This window comes from Kogia breviceps, chromosome 18 (assembly GCF_026419965.1).
Source record: "Kogia breviceps isolate mKogBre1 chromosome 18, mKogBre1 haplotype 1, whole genome shotgun sequence".
Taxonomy (NCBI): domain Eukaryota; kingdom Metazoa; phylum Chordata; class Mammalia; order Artiodactyla; family Physeteridae; genus Kogia; species Kogia breviceps.
Genome location: NC_081327.1, coordinates 12,992,496 through 13,019,257, shown reverse-complemented (window position 1 = coordinate 13,019,257; position 26,762 = coordinate 12,992,496). Strand labels below are relative to the sequence as shown.

At 47.8% G+C, this 26,762-nt stretch overlaps 1 protein-coding gene and 1 non-coding gene across 4 annotated transcripts in view; one reads left to right on the top strand and one right to left on the bottom strand.

Annotated features, from left to right (window-relative positions):
- SIPA1L3 (signal induced proliferation associated 1 like 3) overlaps positions 1-26,762 on the top strand; it is a 236,836-nt gene that overhangs the window by 57,994 nt on the left and 152,080 nt on the right. The gene's annotated exons all lie outside the window — the stretch shown is intronic.
- On the bottom strand, positions 12,607-12,679 carry TRNAG-GCC (transfer RNA glycine (anticodon GCC)). Its single transcript has one exon. It is a non-coding gene; the product is annotated as a tRNA-Gly (tRNA).

Below are 26,762 nucleotides of genomic sequence, written 5' to 3'. Positions count from 1 at the left end.
TGGTATGTATATGTTAATCCCAAACTCCTAAGTTATCTCTGCCCCCCCATTTCCCCCTTAGGTAACCATAAATTTATTTTCTATGTCTGTGAGTCTATTTCTGTTTTATAAATAAGTTCATTCCTATCATTGTTTTATTTTATTTTATTATTATTATTTTATTTTATTTTTAATTTTTTTTGTGGTACGCAGGCCTCTCACTGTTGTGGCCTCTCCCGTTGCGGAGCACAGGCTCTGGACGAGCAGGCTCAGTGGCCATGGCTCACGGGCCTAGCCGCTCCGCGGCATGTGGGATCTTCCCAGACCAGGGCACGAACCCGTGTCCCCTGCATCGGCAGGCTAATTCTCAACCACTGAGCCACCAGGGAAGCCCCTATCATTGTTTTAGTTTAAGTTTGGGGTTTTTTAATTGAGGGTATAGTTGATATAACATTACATTAGTTTCAGATGTACAATGTAGTGATTTGATATTTGTATATATTGCAAAATGATCCTAAAGTCTTTATTAAAAAACCCTTATTTTACATAATGCTCGATATTTTAAAATTATATTTGTTATCTCACAATAACATAAGCCTTTTCGTTGATGGCTTATTTTGTTAGATTGATTTTTTAAAAAAATAAACTTAATTTTTAAAATTAATTAAATTTTGGCTGTGCTGGGTCTTTGTTGCTTCACACGGGCTTTCTCTAGTTGCGGCGAGCGGGGGCTACTCTTCATTGTGGTGTGCGGGCTTCTCATTGCGGTGGCTTCTCTTGTTGCAGAGCACGGGCTCTAGGCATGCGGGCTTCAATAAGTTGTGGCACGTGGGCTCAGTAGTTATGGCGCATGGGCTTAGTTGCTCCGCAGCATGTGGGATCTTCCTGGGCCAGGGTTCAAACCCGTGTCCCCTGCATTGGCAGGTAGATTATTAACCACTGTGCCTCCAGGGAAGCCCCTCTCCTATGTTATCTTCTAACAGTTTCACAGTTTTTCATTTTACATTTAGGTCTGTGACCCATTTTGAGTTGACTTTTGTGAAAGGGGTAAGCTCTGTGTCTAGATTTTTTTTTTTTTTTGCATGTGGATGTCCAGCTATTCTAACACCATTTGTTGAAAAGATTATCTTTGCTCCATTGTACTGCCTTTGGTCCTTTATCAAAGATCAGTTGACTGTATTTATGTGGGTCTATTTCTGGGCTTTCCATTCTGTTTTGTTAATCTATTTATCTATTCTTCAGCCAGTACCACACTATCTTGACTATTGTAGCTTTGTAGGGAGTCTTGAAGTCAGTTAGTGTCAGTCTTCACTCTTTGTTATTCTCCTTCAATATTGTGTTGGCTCTCCTGGGTCTTTTGCCTCTCCATATAAACTTTATAATCAGTTTGTCAATATTCATAAAATAATTTGCTGAGATTATGTAGAATCTATCAATCAAGCTAGGAAGGTCTGATATCTTGACCATATTGAAGCTTACTGTTTATGGAATATCTCTCTCTTTATTTAGTTCTTTGATATCTTTCATCAGAATTTTGTAGTTTTCCTCATAATAGTGCTCTTTTTTAAAAAAATAAATTTATTTATTCATTTTTGGCTGCGTTGGGTCTTCGTTGCTTCACGTGGGGTTTCTCTAGTTGTGGCGAGCAGGGGCTAATCTTGGTTGTGGTGTGTGGGCTTCTCATTGCGGTGGCTTCTCTTGTTGCAGAGCTCTAGGCCTGTGGACTTCAGTAGTTGTGGCACACGGGCTCAGTAGTTGTGGCTCATGGGCTCTAGAGCGCAGGCTCAGTAGTTGTGGTGCATGGGCTTAGTTGCTCCGCAGCATGTGGGATCTTCCTGGACCAGGGCTTGAACCTGTGTCCCTGCATTGGCAGGCAGATTCTTAACCACTGCGCCACCAGGGAAGCCCTCATATAGCACTCTTATATGTATTTTATTATATCTTTACCTAAGTATTTCATTTTGGGTGGTGCTAATGTAAATGATAATTGTGCTTTTTTTTTTTGTCTGTTCTTTTGGTGCGTTGGGTCTTCGTTGCTGCATGCGGGCTTTCTCTAGTTGTGGTGAGTGGGGGCCACTCTTCGTTTTGGTGCATGGGCTTCTTGTGGCAGTGGCTTCTCTTGTTGGGGAGCATGGGCTCTAGGTGTGCGGGCTTCAGTAGTTGTGGCACGTGGGCTCAGTAGTTGTGGCTCATGAGCTCTAGAGTACAAGCTCGGTAGTTGTGGCGCACGGGCTTAGTTGCTCTGCGGCATGTGGGATCTTCCCGTACCGGGTATCAAACCAGTGTCCCCTGCATTGGCAGGCAGACCACTGCACCACCAGGGAAGTCCCAATAATTGTGTTTTTAATTTCAGATTCCACTTGTCCATTGCTGGTATGTAGGAAAGCGATTGACTTTTGTATATTAACCGTATATCCTGCAACCTTGCTATAATCACTTCCAGGAGGTCTTTTTATCCCCCCTCAATTCTTTAAGATTTTTGACATATGATCATGTCATCTGCAGACAAAGGCAGTTTTGCTTCTTCCTTCCTAATCTGTATTTTTAAAATTTCCTTTTCTTGTCTTATTACATTAGCTAGGACTGCCAATACAATGTTGAAAAGCAGTGGTGAGAAGGGACATCCTTGTCTTGTTCCTGATCTTAGTGGCAAAGCTTTGAGTTTCTCACTATTAAGTATGATGTTATGAAATTGACTTTTCTGTCATTTGTCCCCCTAAGCGAAACATTTGGAGAGTGGGGGTGTTGCATCTACTTCCCTTAGCCCAATCCTGACCATGTAATCGGTTTTAAAAACATGTCAATGAATAAGTAAATAAATGACTCTAGTGGTACAATGAACAGCTAAGCAGAACTTACTTGCAGTATTTTCTGGGCAGATGTCAAATCAGAGTTAGATAGGCAGTGGAGGGTAGTGATGGTCAATAGAGTTTGGAGCCGTGGGCTGGTGTTCAAATCTGTAGTTGTGAGGTTTAAATAAATTGGAATTCTAAAGTGTCTGGAAAACAGGCATATGTGTGAGAGTTATCTGCTGCTCTTAGGTGTTATGTGGTAGTTTTGACTGTGAAGAGTAGTTGAGTCTTAGCTTCAAATGTGTAGAGAGACAAGCCCAATACCAGGGGAAATGAAGTTCAACCCATGAGCCTGAGAACAAGTGATTTCAGCCAAAAATGGCTGCTTGGCACTGATGTGGAATTGTAAATCCAGCCCTGATCAATATGTTTGCTTAGTACAGGTATGATTAGAGTTGGAATTTTTGGAGTTGTGTTCTTTGTGGGAGAAGTTGGGAGAAGACACAGCCTGGCTGAATCTCCTGAGAACAGTGAGTCATTTTTCCAGATGCTCTGTCATTCCAGTCTTAGGGAGCACTACCATACACCCTGTGCAGCATGGGGCAGGGCAGTGGTTAAGGGCTCTGCACTGTATTCAGTCCTTGCTAAAGTGTGACCTTGGCCAAGTGATATAGCCTTTCCAAGCTTTGGTGTCTGTCTCTGCAAAAGAACGAGAAAAACAAGATACTACATCTCAAGCCTATTAATGAACTTTGAACTAGTAAAGCACCTTGCACAGTCTCTGACACATAGTAAGTGCACATTAAATGTTAGCCGCAATACTGTTATTATAATTGTAATTGTTACTATCATGCTTTCAATTGCTGTGGAATATGGCTGGTCTGCTATTCCACAAATATCTCCTATGCAGGCTACTCTGTAGCAAACCAGAGCGTCATAGTCTTGGTGGACCCTCAAGAAGATAATAGTTATTTATTTCATTAACCTGAATAGAAATAAAGATTCATGTATTCATTCAACAAATATATACACACACACACACACACACACACACACATACACACGTATGTATGTGTGTGTGTGTAAATATATATATATATATATATATATATATATATATATATGCCTTCTTCTCTGCGCCAAGCGCTGTTGTAAGGTTGTAAGCCCCAAGTACACAGTGGACAAGACAGACCCAGTCCCTGCCCTCCTGGAGTGCAAGGTCCAGTGGGGGAGACAGACTAGAAATAAACAGTGTATATCAGAGGTGATTGGTAGTGCTAAACTAAACTAAAGCAGGATACTGAGATGTGAGCAGTGGTAGGAGGGCTACCTTGGCGAGTGGGGTCAGGAAGATGTCATTTGATCTGAGACTTGAAGGATAAAAAGGTGCCACCCATGCAAAGAGGTGAAGAAAGAAGGTGCATGGCAGCGAGAACAGCAAGTGCAAAGGCCCTGAGGTGTGAATGAGCTTGTCAAATTGTTAGAAAAGAAAGGAGGCTGTCCTGGCTTCAGTTAGGTGAACAAGGGTGAGACTGTGTGGGAGGGATTTGTAGGCCCTGAGTTTGCTCCCTGAAGCCTGCGCTTTCTTCCATCCCTGGGAGTGTTTAAAGAGAAGGGCTGTGGAGGGCTGACTTCAGCACCTAGAAGGAGGCATGCGGGGACCAGAGGCCTGGCCCCTGCCTCACTCTTAACCCACGTTCTCAAAGCCCTAACCCAGGGATTTCAGGCCACGAGGAAGAAACCCTCTGCCCCATGGCTGAGTTCTCCGACTTCCCAGCCAAGAATGTGGCTTGCATTTTTTTTTTTTGTCTCAAAGGTGGCCTAGCCATGCTGTTATGCACAGCAAAGCCTCAGTGCTCTGTGCCGGAAGCCCACTTTCTTCTTCCGCAAAGGAGGACAGCTGAAAGCTAGCTGCCCTGGAGAAGTGCCAGGAAGCAACCTGGCCAAACTGAGCCTGCTTCTTGGGGATGTGGGGGATTCTTTGTACTGAAGGTGAGGAAGGTATTAAAGTCCCAGGTCTTGGTGGGAGAGACCAGAGCAGCAGGGAGAAGCCTAGACTCTGGGTTTGGGCTCTGGCTTCACCACCTACCAGCTGTGTGACCTTGGGCAAGGAACTCACCTGTGCTTTGCCTTAGCTTTCTCATCTGCAGAATAGGGAAAATAGCTCCTATGCTTAGAGATGTGCACACAGGAAGTGCTGGCTATTATTATCATTACCTTCCGATTTGAAGTCACAGTGAGATAAGTTCCTCTTTCTTCTAGTTTCTTGTGAACAGTTAAGACGCTTGGATTTACTCCTGTTTCTCCACATAGGCCTAGTTCTTGCCCAGGAGCTTGGCATCTGGCAGACAGCCAGGCTCTGGGTGCCAAAAGCACCGCTGCTTCTGGGGGACAGGTTATTCAATGCCAGGAAGCTGAGAGTTGATAGGGTATTTGTCACCAGAGGTCAGGGATTGTGTGGAGCCTCTGCATGGTGACTGCTCCTGCCTGCCAGGGAGAAAAGACTGCTTCCTCCAGGGCAGTGCTTCTGTGCTTCTCAACCCTGAGATTGAATTGTTATCGAATTGGGAGGGTGGAGCTGGACTATGAAAAGCTAACCCCCACCAAAAAAAAACCTTCCCCAGGCCTTCCCCCGCCCCCCACCATGTAAAGGGCCTGAGGCCCAAGCAGGGAGAATTTTTTCAGTGCTCCTAATGTGCCCCCAGGATTTCCAATCACTGAATGTACCTGGGAATCTTGTTAAAATGCAGATTCTGACTCAGCAGGTCTGGGGAGGGGCGAGTGTCTGCATTTCTAAGGCGCTCCCAGGTGTTAATTGATGCCGCTACTCCCTGGACCACAACTTTGAGGTTCAAGGGTCTAGAAGTTGGCAGTCACAGACTGCGGAATCTCAGACCCCCACACTGAATCCCAGTCTGCATTTTTACCGACTCTCTTGGTGATTCAACCTCCTTTACAGTTTGAGAGCCTAGACCCAGGGTTGCTCAGCTTTGACACTGCCGACCGTTGGGGACAGATCATTCTTTGTTGTGGGGCTGTCCTGCGCATCGTGGAACAGTTAGCAGCATCCCTGGCCACTACCCATGAGACGCCAGTAGCAGCCCCCCACCGCCAGCCATGATATTCAGAAATGCCACCGTCCCTGGGGTAGAGGTGGTGAAATTGCCCTCAGGAGCGAACCAGTGGCCTAAAGCCCTCAAGCTTAGCCATGCCTGGGAATCTCTGGGCCAGGTGGGCACACAGGTGTCCAGGCCCCGCAGCAGAGGTCATGGCTGCTTTAGTTCTGGGTGGGGTCGGAATTCATATGAAGAATAAACACACAAACCTCCAAACAAGTAATTATAAGTGGACCATAATTACTGCTGTCTCACAGCTGGTCAGCAGGAACCAAGAACCCTACCCCAACTCTAGGCTACTGTGCCCTTTGCCACCAGCAGGCCAGTGGGCTCCTTTGAGAGGGTCTGCTTTTTAAAAAAATATGTAGCTGGTGGGTAATCACAGGGTCTTAGAGGCCGGGTGGAAATCTGTGCCCCACCAGTGGGTGTGAATGTGCTTAACTGGGCCACTCTTAACTACAGTAGCAGACACTTATGTAGCTCTTAGCACCAGGCCCTATTCTAAGTGTGTTTTTTTTTTTTTTTTTTTTTTTTTTTTTTTTGTGGTACGCGGGCCTCTCACTGTTGTGGCCTCTCCCGTTGTGGAGCACAGGCTCCGGACGCTCAGCGGCCATGGCTCACGGGCCCAGCCGCTCCACGGCATGTGGGATCTTCCTGGACCGGGACACGAACCCATGTCCCCTGCATCGGCAGGCGGATTCTCAACCACTGTGCCACCAGGGAAGCCCATTCTAAGTGTTTTTAAATCCCCACAACAACCCATGACATTGGTACCATCATTATCCCCTTTTTCCAGGTGAGGAACTAATAAGACACAGAGAGGGGAGTTAACTTGTCTGAGGTCCCACAGCTAGTAAGTGGCAAAGTTGGGATTTCAATCCAGGCCATGTGGTTTCAGAGTCCTTGCTCTTAAGCACCCTGTGGACATATCGGGAGGTTGGACAGGACTAAGATTGCTCACTGCTTGGTCTCTCTGGGGATGTGAGAAAGGCCTTGCCAGTGCAGAAAGTAGCAGTCCCAATTCCAGACCTTCAAGGAAGAAACAGTTCCCCACATCCCCAGAACAAAGGCCATGGAGTACACCTGAAACTAGCACAACATTGTTAATCAACTATACTCCAATATAAAATAAAAATTTAAAAAAAAAGGAAGTAGGAAAAATTCAGGCAAGATTATTCATTAAAAAAGAGAGAAGGCCTAAAGAAAATTAAAAAGCAAAAAAGAACACAATTATAGATGCTGCAGAGATTAAACATATATTGTGAATAACTTTATGCCAGTCAAGCTCAGAATTCACAGGCAACACATCCACTCCTAGAGATAGAAAACTTACCAAAAATTACTCTGTAGAAATAACAAACTGAATAGTACTAAAATAATTACCAAAAATTAATTAGACGTTGATGGTTGTACAACATTGTGAACGTGGTTAATGCCACTGAATTGTATGTTTAAAAATTGTTACATTGCTGGGCTTCCCTGGTGGTGCAGTGGTTGAGAATCTGCCTGCTGATGCAGGGGACACAGGTTCGTGCCCCGGTCCGGGAAGATCCCACATGCCACGGAGCGGCTGGGCCCGTGAGCCATGACCGCTGAGCCTGAGCGTCCGGAGCCTGTGCTCCGCAATGGAAGAGGCCACAACAGTGAGAGGCCCGCGTACCACCAAAAAAAAAAAAAAAAAAAAAAAAATTGTTACATTGCAAATTACATGTTATATATATTTTACTACAATTTTTAAAATGTAAAAAAATAAAACCCTCAATCTAGAAGACAAAAAAAAAAAAGGCCATGGAGAAAACTTAAGGGCAGGGCTGGGGAGAGAGCTTTGTCACTGGCCAGTCATCCTCATCCTGGAAAGCGCTAGCCTGGCTCCTGGACCCCATCTGCACCTGAGTTCAGTGAGCTCATTACTGAGAATGGGGAAGAGTGCAGAGCAGCAGTTACCAGGCAGGGTGCAGCTGCCGGGCTGTATCCTGCCCTTGGAATTGACCAGGGCTCCCTGACACTGTGATGCCCTGTAGCAGAGATGACAGTCCACCATGATTTCTTGGAATTAGAGACCGATTTCTCTTAGGGGGCTTGCTGGAAACAGGGTAGAGATTTGGGACGTTGGGAATTTGGGTGTGAGGCCGCAGAGGCTTTCAGCTAATGGCTTTGGAGTCACACTGTAGGCACCTGTGTCCTGGTCTCTCTTATAGACCTGTATAGTGACCTTGGACAGGTGCCTTCACTTCTCTGAACTTCAGGCTCTTTGTTTTTATTTATTTTTATTTTATTATTTTTAAAATATTTATTTATTTATTTATTTGGCTGTGCCACTTTCTTAGTTGCAGCTTCAGCCTCTATGGAGCCACATTTGTTCATCCTAAAACACGGATAATGCTAGTCCCTACCTCATAATGATGCTGTGAGCATTCGGTGAGCCAGAACCTGTGAGGCAGTTAGCACAGGGCCTGGTGCTCATAGCCCCACAAGCATTAGCTATCAGGATTTAATTATCAATTAAGAATGTGGGTCTGAGGCCTAGCAAGCAGGTGAGGAGAAAACCTCGCACAGAATAATGTTATGAATGTGCCAGTTTTAGAAAACTCCCCTTTGGTCAGCCAGCTTCCCTTTAGGCACAAGAGACAGTGACATGAGGCTCTGTCTGGTTGTGTCAGGGACTCTTTTCCTCCTTTGAGAGGAGAGTTGGCCTCTTGGGGCTGAATAACGTGAGCTAAAAGGGGACATGAGGAAGCCTGGGAGTGGAGGTGCACCAGGGCCTCAGGCCCGAGTTGCACTCCGGTTCCCTTATGTGCTGGCTGCGTGGGCAGTTACGCTGGGCGCCACTGAGTGTGGGGATTGGCCAGCCCAGATTCCAGCTCCCAGCTGCGTGACTTCAGGCAAATTCCTCAATGTGCGTGTTCAGTCAGCACAGAGCTCGGTCAGTGCTGGCTGTTCTGGGGGCAGCAGGGTAGTGAGGAGGTTAGGAGGGTGGGCCCCTGGGTTAGTCACCTGGATTCAACCCTGGCTGTGTCACATCCACGCTGTGGGACCTTGAGCAAATGACTTAATCCCTTCTGAGCCTCAGTTTCCTCATCTGTGAAATGAGGGTGATACTGCTTTCCGTGGGGCCATGTGAGGATGATAGATTTTTCTATATAAAGTCCTGAAAGCAGTACCTAGTGCAGGGAAAGTCTTTAGTGCACATTGGCTATTTTTATTATTATAAACCCATCCTGGAAGACAATGTAAGTGAAAAGTGTGAACCATGGATCTATTCCAGGGGGACAGAGCCCTAATGAGGGAGTTTGGGAGAGACCTCAGCCTCCAGAGGGGTTGTTTAGACCTAGCATTTGAGGTTTTGTGTTTCTAGAGTGTAAGTGAAAGAATGTGCAAAGGAAAGGGGAGCGGGGTAGGAGCGTGCTGACTAGCAATGACGTCCTATTGCCATAGGGACAGGTTTCCCAAAGTCAGATCATTCCACTAGAGAATTTGAGGTGGTGGTATGAATAAACACCTTACACATTTTAATAGTTGTACTTTTATTTTCATGTGTAACAGGAAAAGAATTTCAATAGCTCGTCAAACCCAGTATCCCATGGCTGTTTCTGCTTTGGGTGAGGCCAATGATGGTATGCAAGCCAAAATAAAAGTGAGTGCAGTTAAAGAAAAATGCAAAGTAAGTCATATTACAGGTGGTCTGAGGATATGGCAAAAATGGTGCCAGTGCGTATAGATTCTGGCAGTCGGGACACACGCATTAGGAGAAACGGGTCTGAGCTGGGTTTTAACCTTGGTTTTCATCCTTGGAAAGCCTGAGCCTCCCTCAGGAGGCTGCTGAGCTTTTAGGCCCCCTTTGCCTCTCTAGCTCCTTGGCTCTTTCATGCCACTGAAGGAGGGACTCTAGCTGCCTCAGAGTAGGGCAGCAGCCCTGGTGACTGTAGTTCCCTCCTTCAGAGGCAGCAGGGCAGGTGCTGAAATGTACCAGGTGTCTGCATCTGCTCTCTCTGCCATGGGATGTGGAAGCTGTGGTATGGCCTCGAGCAGCTCATTGTGATAATGGTAATGATCTTTAACCAACATTGACTGAGCGCCAACAACATACTAAGCACTTTACATGCATGATGGCATTGAAACCCCACTCTGGGAGGTGATATGACAGTGAGGACACATGGGGCTGCAAGAAACAAGATGCCTGGTGAATCTTGGTTGAACGGTAGAGACGAGTGATTCTCTCATTGCAAAGTGTGGTTGGCTCCACAGTGGGTACAGAGGTTCAGTGACAGCTCTGAGAACTGGGTGCTTTCTCTCCTTCTGTTTCACAGCCCTCTGTGCACATGTGTTTCATCCTGATGTTGCATGGTCATGGGATGGCCACCCCAGCCCTATGATCACATCCTTAAACACAGTATCCCAAGCAGGGAGAAGAGGCGGTGGGAAAGGCTTTCTCTTCCTGTGCCTTTCCTTTCTAAAGGGAATATGTGCCCATAGACACCCCTACCCCCGGCAGACATCTCTGTCTCTCATTGGTTGTAAAGGAGTCACTGGCTGCCCCTAGCTGCAAGGGAGGCTGGGAGAGTGGATGCCTGTACAGTGGGAGGCAGCAGGAGAAGTGGGCGTTGGGAATGGCCATAAGCTATACCACCAAGTGTCTGCTGCAGATGCGTTCTCTTACTACCCGCTCGGAGGATGAGAAAAATCAAGGAACAGAGAGGTGAGAAGATGACTTGCTTGCCCAGGATCTCATAGAGCTTATGGTGTCAGAGTAGGATTTGAACCCACGTCTTTCCTTCTGCAGAGCCTGCGGTCTCAGCCTCTGTATGGTACTGCCTTGCCGGCAGGGGACACCCAGATGGTCATAATGCAGGGTGTTGAGTGGTGAACCCCAGGTTCTGGGAGAACTCCGAGGAAAGAGCAATTCTGCTTGGGTATGGTCAGGGAGAGCGAGCTGTAGAGAAGAGAGACGAGTGTGTAGAGAATCATGGCCAGTGATTGGGCTGGCCTTTGAAATGTGCATTGGGATTCTGCCAGGTGCATAGGGATAATGGCATGAGGAGGGTGGGCCCCAGGCAGAGGGTACAGCATAAACAAAAGTGGGGGGATGGGACAGTGCATGCTGGGTGGGTTAATCAAGGCTCTTTTGATTGTAAGATGAATTTGTCTTATGTCACTGGGAAGTCTGGAGGGCGGAGCTTCACACCTAGCGGGATAAGGGGACTGTCACTTTTCCTTGCTCTGCTTGGCTTCACTGTACAGACTGGCTGGGTTCAGATGCAAATTCTCCTGCTTTATCAACCCAGTGAAAAGAGGCTTTCTTGTCCTCAGGTTCCTTAAATCTGCTCTAACAAAAATACTGTAGACTAGGTAACTTACAAACGACAGAAATTTCTTTTTTCACAATTCTAGAGCCTGCAAAGTCCAAGGTCAAGGCACTGCAGATTCGGTGTCTGGTGAGGATCCACCTCCTGGTTCACAGATGACCATCTTTTTGCCATGTCCTCACATGGAAGAAGGGGCAAGTGAACTCCCTGGGACCTCCTTTATAAGGATGCTAATCCCATTCATGAGGGCTGTGCCCTCAAGGCCAAATTACTTCCCAACGGCCCCACCTCTTAATACCCTCACATTGGAGATTAGGTTTCAACATATGAATTTGGGAGGGGGAGACACAAAACATGTAGTTTATAACAGTAGGTCATGTGCCCATCTCTGAAGGTGGTGTCTAAAGCAGGGTTGAAGGATGAGCAGTGAGCCACAGCCTTGCCAGGATAGAGGAGTGTGACCTTCAGCCTCTGTACTCAGTTTCCTCATCTGAAAAATGGGACTAATATAATTATCCCTACCTCATACCTAGGGTCTGGGGTAGATTCCACATAGAGAGTGTTCACCAGTGCAGGTAGGAAGTGCTCTGTGGAACCTAGAGCAATGGCCTCCCAAGTGTAAGGCCCTGAATATTACCTTGCCAGGACCCGGTGTTGTCATTTAAACCTTGCTTGCTTGCATACGACTCTCAGCTCTGGCACGTAAGAGCTGTGTAACCCTAAGCAAATGACTTTGCCTCTCTGTGCCTCAATTTCCACATCTGTACCAGGGAGAAAAATGCTTAGGACACTGCTGGGCACATGGTAGACATCAATAATTTTTTTTTTTTCTTTTGGTCTTTTGGTTTGGCCGCACTGTGTGGCATGTGGGATCTTAGTTCCCCAACCAGGGATCAAACCCACGCCCCCTGCAGAGGAAGCACAGAGTCTTAACCACTGGACTGCCAGGGAAGTCCCAGTAAATATTTTTTTGATGAGTACATGAATAGAAGAGCTGAGTCAGAAGATACATGCAGGTTGTTAAACCTTTTTGGATCCGTATTGCCAAGAGGCCCTGCAGAAAGGCATTACTCCATCATAGAAGCTGAGATGACCCATTTCCCTACTCCTTAGTCAACACTAGGTCTTACCTTCTAGGAAAAAATTCATTGTTATTTTGGTCAGTAAAGAAACCAGCTTAATATTGTGGACACGTAAGAATGTGTCTGTTTATTTCAGACCTGCAAACTGAAACATGTAAAGGTGAGATGACATAATGTCTAGGATTTACTTTTTTTTAAAAAAATTTGTTTGTTTATTTGATTAACTGCGACACACGGAATCTTCATTGCTGCGTGCAAGATCTTTGTTACAGCGTGTGGGACCTTTTAGTTGTGGCATGTGGGCTTTTAGTTGTGGCATGCATGCGGGGTCTAGTTCCCCGACTGGGGATGGAACCCAGGCCGCCTGCATTGGCAGTGAGGAGTCTTAACCACTGGACCACCAGGGAAGTCCCTAGGGTTTACTTTAAAGTACTTCCGGCAGAAGAAAGAGGGAGAAAAAGGAATGGATAGGGAATAGATGAAGCTAATAGGGAGGACTTTTTGATAACTACTGAATCTTCGTTTGAGTACATCGGGAGTTCACTGTACCTTTCTCTCTCTGCTTTTTTAGAAGGTCGACAAAATTGAAAAAACCAGTCCCCAACACACACACACACACACAGAAAGCCTAAAGATTGAACAGTTGTGAAACATTACTGAGCCCCCGCTGTACACAGGCATTGAGAAGTACCCCGGGGCCCAGGTGGTGTTGGAAAAATGACAGCCTTATAGCCCTCTGTTCCCCCAGCCTTTCTCTGCATGGATCCCCTTTGTGGGGAGACCCTTTAGGCTCAGCACCTAGAATGATAGTAGCCCTCAGACCCCAAGGCGCAACTTCTCAGCTCCTTCCCTGAACCAGGCATTCAGGGACCTTTTCCTGAAATGGAGGTTTTCCCTTCCTAGCCTGGAGGGAAGACACACTCCCTAGTGATTACCTCCTGGAGAAACCCCTCTTGGTTGTGGGTCTGGTTTTGCCGTGGCGTAGAGGGAGTCAGGAGCTGCTTTTCTCCAAAGATCTATGGGATGATGGCAAAAACATAACTGGCTGATCCTCCACAGTGACTAAATATTGACTCCAGCCCTACTAAGCCTCTGAACGTGCAAGAGCAGTCCTTGCCCATCCCTGTCAAATAGCTGTGGTCCCCAGCCCTTTCTCCAGATTCACATGTAAATAGGTGGTAGGCTGTGAGTTTTCCGGGCTGTTCTCTGTCCCACTGCGAGGTGAAGTTAGGGTGGGGCTTTTGCAACCCATCTGGCACTGGGTGGGATCTCAGTCAGTGGAGGGTGATCCACCCAGTAACTGACCCCTGGTCCCCTCCAGAAAGGTCATCATTTAAGAATGTTTCTTAGGCAGCTCAGCAGAGACCCACGTGTGCATGTGGTCAGCTGTAGCTTCCGGCTGTCTCACTTCTGCTGAATTTCAGCCATTTCTTATTTCCTTTAGGAAACAAAATGAGTCTGGAAAGAAGTATGAATAATCGTGATGACAGACTTGGCAATAGGGATGTTGGGAACCTTGCCCTGAAGCTCATAGTCGGTGTCATTGTTACCAGAGGTTCTTGAGCAGTTGGACGAGGGGAAAGAGGGCACCTGGGGCCAGATGGCCTGGGCTCAAATCCCAGCACCAGCACTTAACAGCCATGTGACCTTGGGAAAGTCGCTTAACCTCTCTGCCTCAGTTTTCTCATCTATAAAATGATAGTAGTACCTGCCTTATAGGATTGTAAAGATTAAATTAAATACTCTGTAAAATGTTTAAAATGGAGTCTTCTAAAGTAGTTGCTCAGTTAATAGTGGTGGTGGCGATTATTGTATCCTACTGTTATGGTCATGCAGAGTAAGGATTGAGAACCACTGGTCTGTAATAGTGGTTCAGATGGAAACAGAAGTTGGAGGATCAGAAGAGGGGAGCGTTCTTCCTTCCCCAGTCTGTAGTTTGGGGAAATAGACTTAATTTCACCATTTAAAAATATTTTTCATTTGATGTCTAAAATCTAGAAAAGAACAGGTGAAAGACTTAAAGGGGAAAAATCTCTTCACTTCTCTATACATGTACCACACACACCAGAAAAAAAAGACCAGAAGGAAATGAGCTAACGTCTTTACGGTGGTCGTTCTTTGGTGGGGAGATTATGCGTAACTTTATAGTCTTCTTTGCACGTTTATTTTCCAAGTTTTGTATATGTCTATATAAGCATATACCACTTTCATAAGCAAGAAGAATATTTAAAAAGGTAAGGAATCATGTGAGCTGTGGCTTTTGGGGAAGTTGGGTGGAATTCTCCCAGAATGGAGCTGTCTGTTTAATGTTTGAGAAGCTTGTGTTCTAGCCTTCCTTGACGAGATGTTCTCCAGCCCTAGAAAATTTCTCCTCAGAAAATTTTTGATATCAAAGCCAGTTCCTCAACATCCATCCCTCCACCTGCCCAGCCTTGCTGTAGGTATTCACGCTCTCTACCATTCTTCTCTTGAGAGTAAAGAACTCCAGTTTTTCTGTGGCTCTGGCCTTGAGGACGAGGCTCATTTTTAAAACAGGCCTGACAGTAGTAAGTACCTCACGCATGAGGTGTCGTGCATCTCAGCTCACTACCCTGTGGATATGGGTGCTTGCATGTTAGCTGAAGTTATGAATAGCTATAAAATTGGGAACAAAGCGGTTGATTTATTTATTCAGTGAACATTAGTTGAAGACTAGGTACCAGTGAGCAAGGCAGACACAGTCTGCCCCATCACAGAGGGGGAGGATGCAAGAAACACTTGGCCACACTGCTAAGCCCCAGGTTCTGAACATTCAGAAGAAGGATAAGACTTTTTGAGCTATAGAACAGGGGCTTCCCAGAGGATCTCCAAGTAAGTAAAGTTTAAGTAACATATTCCGGGTGCAAATGGAAAAAATGAACCTGGTGTACATCTCTAGATAAGCTTGCTTCTGAATGTTTCCAGCTGTGGGCAGGGATCTCCAGATGGGCGTTGCTATGGAAGCATCTTCCAGTTCTCACTTCCTGACTGAGTTTATTTCCGACTTTCCTGTGCCCATGCCAGTTCCCAGCTGTAGATGCGGACGTGGCAGGGTCCAGTCTTCCTGCTGCCTCATAGCTGTGCGGACAACGGATGTGGCAGGAAGCCAGCCACGAGCCTCCTCCCGACCGAGTTAGCTGTGGAACCTGCCATGTTGTGGTTTCACTTGCATCCGGGCTCTTTCCTTTGTCCTCTCGTGGGACTGTGCCAGCGTGTTCCAGCCTGTGTTTTGAAACTTTAGACCCCAGCTTGTATTTGATGGAGAAATGAGCTCACAAGGGCTTCCTCCTCCACCAGCTATAGGAGAAGTTGAGTCAAATCTCTTTCATTCAGATCCCCCACTGAGGCTAGATTTGCCACCCTCTTGACAGAAACTGGGCTGGCTGTTTGTTCTTTGGGACTGTTTGTGAATAAAGGACTTGATGACCTAAACAAAGGAATAGCAAACAAGATGGGGGAGGGCTGTAGCTAATTCTTTCTGGGCTTGAGGCCTTTCAGCTACCCTTCAATGCTTTAGAGTAATCATTGCTAACGTGTTGAGAATATACAATGTGCTAGGTATTCTTTAAATCATTTGTAATCCTCTTAACCCAATGAAGTGTTGATTATTATTATCCCCATTTTACAGCTGGGTAAACTGTGGCAGGAGACAAGTTATGTTGTTGGCCAAATTGCTATATTGCTCACTTAGAGCTCCTTAAGGCCTGCCATTTTAGCAGCTTAGGAAAAACAGGAGGATTTAACTAGAGGGTGCTGGGATGGCCCAGAGAACCAAAGCAAGACCTCAGGAAGGACTGCGTACCAGTTACTTGGTTACAAGTAACAGAAACACCATCTCAAATGGGCATAAACCCTAGGGGAAAGGATTGACTCGCAACCAGAAAGCCCAGAGGTGGGGCAAGCTTCTGGGCTGGTTGGCCAGAGCTCAGGGCCATCAGTAGTGACCCACTTTCTTTCTGTCCTTCCATTCTTCCCTCTGCTGTCCACGTCATCCTCAAACCTGGCTCCCTTGGAAGTAGCAGACTGGCTGCCAGAGCTTGTCCAGTCTTTTGTCTTCTCATCCTTGGCCTGAGAGATAGAGAGGGTGTCTTGTCCTTCAGCCATAGTGCAAAGCTTCAGAGCTCCTATCTAGTTGGACTAGCACAGGTCGTGTGACCGTCCCTGAACCAATCCCTGGGGCAAAGGGGTGGAGCATACTACCAGGCTGGTTGCTCCCACCCAGAACCACTCATGGGGAAGGGTGGAATGGGTGCTGGGAAGTAACCAACCTGTGGATTGGAACCAGAACACAAATGCCACTAGCAGGATTCTCTTCCTTGTTACCGCCCCGACTCCTTGTCTGCTTTATTCATTCTTTCATATCCATAGTCTCTCTTTCTGCCTTTCCCTCTGCTGGGTAACGACCATCCACAGACTAAGCTGTACACCTTGCAGTACAGGCTCAAAGAGCCCAAAACAACCCAAGGAAAGGAAACTGTCTCCCTTTGGACTCATTAACCAGGGCCAGGGAAGGGGTTCTTGAGACAGGCTAGTTGAGGTCAGGTGCTCTTTCTGGGCCAGTCAGCTGTAGGCAGGGTTGGGGTCATTGTTCCCTCTGTCCAACCCCGCCCCCCCTCTCCCCCTGCCCCGTACCTACTGTATCCTTTTCCCAGGACCTCTAAGCTGGGAGTCATTTAAGCAGGACCCCTGAGGATACCAGTTGGACTGCACTTCATGACTGTAGTGACACTAAAACCTCATTTTATTCCCAAGCTGCTGGAGGATGAGGGGTGTCCCTTGTGTTTTCCACATTCCCAGAGCAGTTCCCTGCGGAAAGGCCAACTCTTCAACATAGCCCAGCAGGCCGAGCGTGCTATGGCCCCTGCCGGCTGCCGGCCCCCAGCCTCATCCTGCAGCTCACTCCACACTCTGCCCTCCAGCCACCTGGCCATGCTTTCGGTTCCTTCAACGCATGGCATTTGTTCCCTATCCCTGGAGTGCTTCCTCTTCTCCCCTGTCTTGCTCCCCACACCCCACCCCCATTCTGGCTACCCCTGCCACTCCTCTTGCAGGTCTCCCCTGAGACATCTCTGCAGGGGGCCTGCCCTGACCACACACACCACTCTTCTGCCCTGAACTACTCAGCTTGCATATTCAGGGCCTTTCATCCTCTCAGTGATGTCAGCTCCATAAAGGCAGGGATCAAATCTGTTTGGTTAAAGGTGTAACCCCTTCCATCAAAGGTATGCCGTCCTAAGTTTTGCTGAGGGAATGAATGAGGTGATAATAGTAACATAATTAACAGTAGCTGGCTTTTGAGTGGCTGCTTCCTAATAGGCACTGTACTAAGCTCTTTTACCTACAAAACCTTTAAATGGTTACTCCCATTTAACAGAATATAATGATGATGATAGTCATTGATTGAGCCATGTCAGCCATTGTCCCGAGTCCCTTACCTGTGTCCTCTCATTGAATCCTGACAACAGTGCCCTGAGGCCAGTATTGCCATCATCCCGACTTCACAGTCGAGGAAATGGCGCACAGTGACCTTGCCTGGATCACTCAGCTAGGAAGCGGCAAAGCTGAGATGCCAGCCCAGACCGTGTACCCGCTGTCCTGTCTCCCTGCCCTGATGGTGACACAGTCCTAGAGAGCTCTAGTCACTTGACCAAGACCACACAGGTAGGAGGTGGTAAGAGCCCACCGTTTACCCATCAGCCATTTTTGGTGGGATCGAGTCACACACCAGTTTGCTGTGTATATGTGTAAGGGAAAGACACACTTCTCCTGTGTGTGTCCTTGACTCACACACTATTGCAGCACTACTTCATTTCTGACACCAAAGGGGTGGGGTTTCCACATGAAGCGACTAACTCGATTCTGACACTCTATAGCATCAGACCTCACAGGCTAAGGGCTCAGTCCTACAAGGTGTCCCCTCACCCCCAATCTCCCCACCTGTGCTTCTGACCCACCACCTGTACATCAGAGGTTCCCACAACCCCCTCCTTTGGGTTCAGTTAATTTGCTTCAGCAGCTAGCCACAGAACTCAGGAAAACATTCACTTACTAGATTGCGGGTTTGTTAAAAAGGACGTAATTCAGGAAGAGCCAGGAGAAGATGCACAGGGTAAGTTATGGGAAGGGGCGTGGAGCTTCCGGGCCCTCTCGAGGGTGCCACTCTCCCTGCACCTCCATGGGTCTGCCAGCCCGGAAGCACTCCCAACCACATCCTTTTGGTGTTTTTCTGGAGGCTTCATTACAGAGACATGATTGATTATGGTAATTGTACTCAATCCCCAGTCCCTCTCCCGTCCTCACAGGTCGAGGGATGGGGCTGAAAGTTCCAATCCACTAATCCAGGTTGGTCCTCCTGGCAGCCAGGCACCACCCCGCATGCCCCTATCCTTAGGTTACCCTAGGGGCCTTTCCATGAATCAACCCCTTAACAAACTCTGGTGTGCTTGAAAGGGGCTTGTTCTGAATTAACAGGACACTCCTTTCACCTTTATCACTCTGAAGCTATTTTAGGCATTTAAGACAGAAGACCAAATAATGCAAAACAAAAGATTCCCTTTGCTCTTTATCACTTAGGAAATCACCAGGGTTTTAGGAACTCTGTGCCAGAAACAAAGACCAACTATATTTCTTACTATAAATCACAATACCACAATACATATTTCTTTACATTCTATGTGTGTACTCTATATATGTTCAACATGGTATATAATAGGAGCAATGCCAGTTAAAGTCATGCTGAGATACTAGTTTTCACTTCTCCCAAGCTCAGGAGCAGCAGGTGAGCTGCTGGCAGTGGCATGGGGAAGCCGGCAGGCTTGTCCAGTGCTGGGGGCTGAAAGCAGGGCCATCACTTTGGAGGGACTTGGGCAATGGCAGCATGACCTTTGCACAGCCCTCCCTTTGCCCCAGCACCTCCCACTTGGAGGAATCTTTGCCTACAGATATTCCTGAATGTGAGACGTGATATGTGTCCAAGGTAGTCCATTACAGTGCCGTTTGGCAGAGCAGAAGCTGGGAACTGTCCTACATGTCCAGCGCTACGAGGGGACTGGATGAATCAGTGAGGTTCATCTGTACAGTGGAGCACTGTGCAGCTTTGCAGGGGGGTGGGGTCCTGATCGGGAGCGCCTTCCGTGTCTGTGGTTCACCCGCCAGGTATGCAGAAGGGAAGGAAAAGGAGCACCTTTGACAAGTAATCCTCAGTGGGGAAAGGCATATTGGAACCTGGGGGAAGAGTGTAGGTTTTATGAAGATTCCAATCCCAGGCAGCCCTAGAGCATGCATCGCTATCAAACTAGATACCTTAGGTTTCCATAGCAGGGGCTGTGTTCTTGGCTCTATGCATGTGTGTATATTATACGTACAGCTAGCCAGCCATATCCAAGATTATGTATGGGTATGTATGTACATATAATTTCACTGCTTTATTCAGGTCTCAGGTTGAATGGCTGAGACCCTACCTCAGAGAGGCCTTCCTGAGCACCCCGTCTACAACGGTCCCTGCTTTATTTTCCTTCATAGCACTTGTCACCTTCTGCTGTTACATGTTTGTTTGCTTTCTGCGCCATCCTCCTGAGCTCTGAGGGCAGCGATCATAGTTTCATTCCTTGCTGTATCTCAACATTTAGAGCAGTGTCTGGCCCATAGTAGTTGCTTAATAAGTTTGTGCTGGATGAATGTGAACGAGCCTATAGTGAAAATTATCCCCATGTTAGATGTGGACCTGAGGCCCCCAGAGGCCTTGCCCTTCTTGCATGGAGCAAGCTGAGAGCCCACTGCTCTTCTGACTGGGGGAAGAGGCAAGAAGTTGCCCTAGACTGCCTTTTACGTGGCTAAAATTCTCCCTTTACGTGCATTTCCTTTTCAGAGTCACCTTGAGAGACACGGATGCAGTCCGGGGTCTCTTCAGCGGGGCAGGGGGACACTGCCTGTGAAGCACTGAAAAACGTGCCTGTACTGTTCTCATTTGATGCCCACTTCGCCGACTCTTTGGGGCTCGTCTCTCCTCTCTGGCTTGCGTGATGCTTGTTCCGGGCAGTGATGCCATGGAGAATGGGTAGAGGGAGAGAGAAACTTCCGACCTGATGGCCTCTCTCCTCTGGAGGACCCTTCACTTCAGCCCTATGCTTGATATTATCAGAGTCCAGTTTGGCCAAGGGATGTCGTCAGACTTATTATTTCTTCAGTGTTTCAGTTACAACAATTTTGCTGACATCTTTTAGGGCTCTCTCTGTGTCAGGCATTTTTCCAGTCCCTTGATCCCTGTTACCTCATTTAACCCTCCCAACAGGCCTGTTCAGGGGTGGAAATTACCCTCCCCCGCCCTTTACTGGTACGCAAGCTTGGACTCAGAAAGGTCTAGGAATGAGTAATGGGTCACCCAGCTGCTAAGAGCCAGAGCTGGGGTTTGATTCTGGCTCTAGGTGACCACCATGAAGGCATTCTCACAGCCACATGGCCTACTGCTTCCCCATCTGCTTTGGGGATTCTCCCAGTGGCCAGTGGAAGAGGGTCTGATTTCCTACAACGTGATATGGATTGTTAATCATGTTGCAAAGCCCTGCTGGCCAGCATGAGGTTTTGATGGGCTGGAGGAAGTGGGTGGAGAGCCTTCTGCTTGTTTATTTCTCATAGACATTTGCCACACAAATGACCAAACTTCTGTTTCTCTTCGAGATTGGTTTCCATGTTGGGCAGGGGAGAGGGTTAAATAGCATCCAGAGGAACCCTGTTACCACCCAATCAGATCTGTCCCTCCTCTCCTGGGAACCCTCCATGGCTCCCTGTTACCCAGAGTAAAAGCCAAAGTCCTCACCATCCCCAACCAGACCCCACGCGATCTGCCCCCATTACCTCCCACTCCTCTCCTCACTTGCTCTGCTCCTTACAAGGCACCAGGGTATGTGCCTGCCCCAGGACCCTTGCACTGGCTCTTCCTGCTACTAGGAAGGCTCTTCTCTCATACCCACGTGGTTCACTCCCTTACATCCTTCAAACCTTTGTTCATACATTGTCAGGGAGGTCCCTATCTCCCTTCTCTGTTTTTCTCTATAGCACTTACCTAACATGTTATATCTTTTAGTTATTTTGTTTATTGTTCAGCTTCCCTACTAGAATTATCAGCTCCAGTGTCCTCTTCACCTGAATCCCTGGTGCCTAGCACCGTGCCTGGCACCAAATAGACACTCAGTAAACATTTCTTGAAAGAACGAATGGTTGGATCCTGTCGTTATGGTGCTAGGTTGTGGGGGGGGTGGGTAGGGGATGGGAAGGGGGGTTGGTTTTGCGCATCAGGCCTCAGTGAGACTCTCCCATGTGCCAGGCTGCAGCTCTGGGTTCCAGACACCAAGGTGAATAAGCCCTGGTTCTGCAGGCGAATTTAAGCCATGGAGGAAGGGTGCATCTGCCGAGGAGAGCCCAGATCCTGCGCCCATGGCCTGGCTGCAAGGAAGGCAGTAAGAGTCAGTTCCCAGCCTTCATAATATTTTACCTTGAGAGGCAGGCTCAGCCTCCTACAAAGGATCATAGGTAGGAAATTCCCAAATCATAGGAAAGATTATGGGCTGCCAAAATGTTTTAATTCTTTAAACTTTTTATTAAACTGCAATATACATCCAGAAAAAGACAAGGGCACATATTTAAAGTGTATGTAGCTAGAAGAACTTTAACAAACGACACACTCATGTAACCAGCTCTAAAAGCAATATTTCCAGGCCCCAGAAGTCCCTTTCCTACTCTCTCCAAGTCACTCCTACCTTCCAAGCAAAACCACTTTGAACTTTGTGTAAATGCAGTCATACTTTATGTAGATGCTCCTTTGTGTCTGGTCTTTCTGTTCAACATTACATCTGTGAGATGTCCATGTCGTTGCATGTAGTTAGCTTTCATTTCTACTCATTACTGTCTACAGTCACAGGGAGACCTGACTGGCAGATCTGGAGAATAGCTAGGGCAAAATGTGCAAAGGCCCTGGGGTAAGAATAAGCTTAGAAGGCAAAAAAGGCCAGTGTGATGGGAGCATTTGGGTGAGGGATAAAGTAGAAGGGGACGAGCTCCTAGAGGTGTTGAAGAATTTTAAGCAGGAAGGCGATCTGATGTGATCCCTGTTTTATTTGATCCCTCTGTCTGTGTGTGGAGAGTAGAACCTAGGAAGGCAAGAGTGGGCTCAGGGAGACCAGTGGGGGATGTCATGGAGCTGTCCAGGTGAAAGATGGTGCTGGCAGCTTGGCCTACGAAGAAGGCGAAAGGAAATGGATTCAGGATCTATTTTGGAGGTAGTGGCAGCAGGACTTGCTCATAGACTTGTCACAGAGGATGAGGGAAGGAGAGACATAAAGGATTCCGTTGTGTGTCTGCATCGCACTTTGTTGGCCCTTCCCTGCTGATGGTCACTCAGGTCATCTCTCATTCTCCCTGCTCAGAGAGGCCTCTCCAGCCAGCACTCATATGCACACATCCTTGATGAGCTGAGTCTCGAAGGATCAAGGGCAAGTGCATTCCAGGTAGTGGGAACCATTAGAGCTAAGGCTGGGGCCTCCCCCACACCTGGCTCAGCTTGTGCCAGAGTGTGTAGGCTGCAGAACGGTAGCACACGGCCTCGATCCACCACCTGAGTCACGTGGACCCGCTGCCGATTTTGAGATGTTTTTTTCATGCTCTCCCATCCCGCACCTTCCCCGAGTTGCTTTCTCCTCTGGCCACGTCCAGTCCTCTCCCCGCTGTAGGTTAGTCCAGAGCTCCAGCCAGCGTTGCCGCAGCAGGTGTGTTCAGTTGGCGTTGCTGCCATGCTCGGGGGCCCTGCCTCTGCACTGGCTCAGCTTTGTCGTCCTGTGGCGTGAGCCACAGTGGGGCTTAAAAACAGTGGCCGGTGAGGCCTTTGGTTCTGGGCCAGCCCTGGAGGCTGACGGGCCTGTAGGAAGTGAACAAGACCTCTTGTTTGTCTGAGCTGGATTCTTGCATGTTCTTCATCCCCCATTCCCTTCTGTTTCTCATCTCTGGCCTTGTTCTTGAGAATGCAGGGCCGATGGCAGCAGCTGCTCCTGCCGGCCTCCCTTGCCCTTTCTCAGAGGCTTTGGGCGTTTGGGGGCTCTAGGCCCACTCACCTCATGAGGCAGCTCAGCCAGCAGGAGTTTAAAACAGCGTGACCTGTAAGCACATGAGGAGAGAGCTCCCTGCTTCTGTTTTTGCCATTGGTTCCCTTGGGTCCCTGAAGACTGGCTCCCACCCTGGCTTGGGTTTCTCTCTTGTGCTGTTGGGAGGTGCCAGCCAGGCTGACTTGTCAAAATTAATATCTCTGGCAGTTTGCTTTCTGCCTGCCCAAGGGTTGTAGAATTGGAGGCATTGTGGCTATCATGAGCAGGTGAAATTTGACGTTTGAGCTTGCAGTAGGTCAAAAAAACAGGGGGGTGGGGGGACAACCTTGAAGGAGAAAATACAGGGCATTAATGAGCTCAACTGAGTAGTCTCCCAAGTTGCTAGAGGACATGTGACTCATCGCAACCTTTTTAGAAGACAGCCTAAAAAAGAAATCTTATTTATTTTTGAATGAGCAGTCCGTGCATGTGATAAAGCAGTCAGATGACACAAAAAACCATGTACAGTGAAAATTAAGTCTCCCTCCCCTGTCCATTGTCACCCAGTTACCCTGCCGTGAGGACACCCATTTCAGCTGTATTCTTCCAGAGATAATACCGAAACAAGCACATATTATACATACGGTTCTATCCTTTGATCTTGGAAGCCATTCTCTAACGTAACTATGAAATACTCCATAAGTAGCCTTCGATGCAGAACTACCACGCCTGAGAACCTACCCTACAGAAAAAATGGCCCCAGTACCAAAGGTTATTTACCACAGCATTATTTGCAGTGGCCAAAGGGAAACCCTGGAGGTAAAATGAATGCCCATTTTTCAGGGAATGATTGCTAAAATATGGCATCTCCACACTACGGAATATCAGCTGCTAAAAAGAGTGGGTAAGAGTACTACTAGTTGATTTGGAGTCATTTCTGTGATGCAGCTGAGGCAAAGCAAGATTCCAAGAAGTGAATATGGTGTGATCCTGATTATGTAAAATGCAGTAGCAAAAGTCTGTAAATTGTGTTGGAGGGCTTCCCTGCCGATGCAGGGGACACGGCTTCGCGCCCCGGTCAGGGAAGATCCCACATGCCGCGGAGCGGCTGGGCCCGTGAGCCGTGGCCTCTGAGCCTGCGCATCCGGAGCCTGTGCTCCGCAACGGGAGAGGCCACAACAGTGAGAGGCCCACGTAGCCGGGGGGGTCGGGGGGGGGTGTTTGTGTTGCAGTGGTGGGTATAGTACTAACGCTTTTCTGCATCACACGGCCCAGCACTCTGTCTGGGAGACTTTGCAGTGTCCTCAGTTGTGGTCAAAACAAACTTCACATGTTGGACAACACTAGAGGCCCCCTTGGGAGGGTATCTGGCCCACAGGTGGAGAGCCCATGCCGTCGGTGTTGGGAAAGGCTCCCCTGGACCTCTGTCAGCCTAAGAGGGGCTAATGTGGTGCGTAGTGAGAAGTCGCTTCTAACTGACTATGACATGCTATTTTGACCTACTTCCCAGGCATTTGGTAGAATGAAATAAGGACAGAGTTTGGTCAGCTGTGTGAAGCATGCAACGCCACCAAATCTGCCCCTTGTGAGAATAAGGCAGAGGAATTGTAGAAACGCTGAAGTCAGGGCATCAGATCAGGTCCCTGGCTGTGATCCCCATGAAGCTGCACAGGGCAGGCGGCACAGGTGACAACTTACATCACGTCCACCCGCAGCCCACCACACAGAGCCACCCAGTGGGATGCTTCTCACACCCCGCTCCTGAAACGGACGAGCCCTATTGCTGGGGAGAGTGAACCTGGAAGGAAGGTGTTGGGTGGACACACACCCATAGGACCACTGGGTCTCGCCACTCCTGGGGCTCTGTTTGCACTGTGGTCTGTCATCGTGGTGGCCATGGAGTTGTTCTCTGTGAAGCTCGGCTTCGCTTCCCCTTTCCTGCTCCTAGACCCCGGATAAGGATGCATTCCTCCAGGGTTCTGGCGTTGCCCTCAGTGTGGATGTGGCTGTCAGTGGGGTAGGGGCTCATGACCCCTTTGAGTCATAACTTGTCTCCTGCTGGGCTTCACTTGCAGTAGCAGTTCTCAAACTGAGGCTTCCCCCTCGACTAGACCACGTTTATTCACAGTGCCTTCTCCCCACTCTTGACCATGTTCCTTACCCTTTCACCACCACCGAAAAGAAAGAACACTTCCTATCTCTGGAGCAGCATCTCTTCCTCTGTTTCCTCTCCTACTGGTCGTTCGACAGAAGTGAGAGCTCAGTTCTCACTGGCTAATCTATTCCTCTGACCCCCTCAGAAAAGGAAGGACCTGGTTGTTACTGACTCCAAGGCTTTATCTTGCTTGGTGTGTGTGTGTGTGTGTGTGTGTGTGTGTGTGTGTGTGTGTATGAATATTCTCAGGTTTCTGGTTTGGGTAGTTGATGGTGTCTAGTGGACCACGATCTACCCGTGGATGGGAGAGAAACAGGTACAATTAAGGATATTACATGGAGAGAGAGAGAGAGAGAATATGTGTGTGTGTGTGTGTGTGTGTGTGTGTGTGTGTGTGTATGCATGCACACACACATGGAGAGAGAGAATTCATATCTTTATTGAAAATACAAAAATATGCCGTACAAAAAAGTAAGCAGTGACTGGTCATTTATTGAAATTCATTTAACAGGCATTTGCTGATCTTCTCTTATTGTGCTGTGTACAATTTGAATCTGGCAGAAAACTACTTTGGGAAAACTCGTAAGACCGTGTGAAGATCACTCTCGAATCTCCCTTTTCTGCCTCACCCCCGATGGCCAATCCATCAGCAAGGCTTGTTTGTCCTTGACCTGAAACAGATCTTCACCAGCCTCCTCCTTTCCGTTCCGCTGCCCTCCCCCCGCTGCCAGCCACCGCCATCTCTCCTTGGGTGTCACAGCAGCCACTTCACTGTTCTCCCTGCTTCTTTTCAACCCCAACAGTCTCTGTGCAACAGCCAGAGGGGTCTTTCAAAAATGTCAGTCAGAACACATCATTCTCCTCCTCCCCATCATACTTAGAATAAAGAGCATATGGCCGACTGTGGCTCACACAGCCCGCCAGCTTCTGCCACGTCTCCTAGCACCCCTCCCTCTCTCTCCACAGCAATCTAGGCAAGAGAGCCTCCTATGAGTTTCTTTAACAGATTCCTCCATCCTCCTCCATGTCCTGGAATATTCTTTTTTTTTTTTTTAACTTTCATTAGAGACTTTATTACCAATCCAGTAATTCAGTCTGGGTAGCCTTTTGAGTGTCTTTTAATTGAGAAATAATTCACATACCATAAAATTCACCCTTTTAAAGTCTACATTTCAGTGGTTTTTAGTGTTTTCATAAGATTGTGCAGCCATCACCAGTATCTAATTCCGGTACATTTTCATCAAC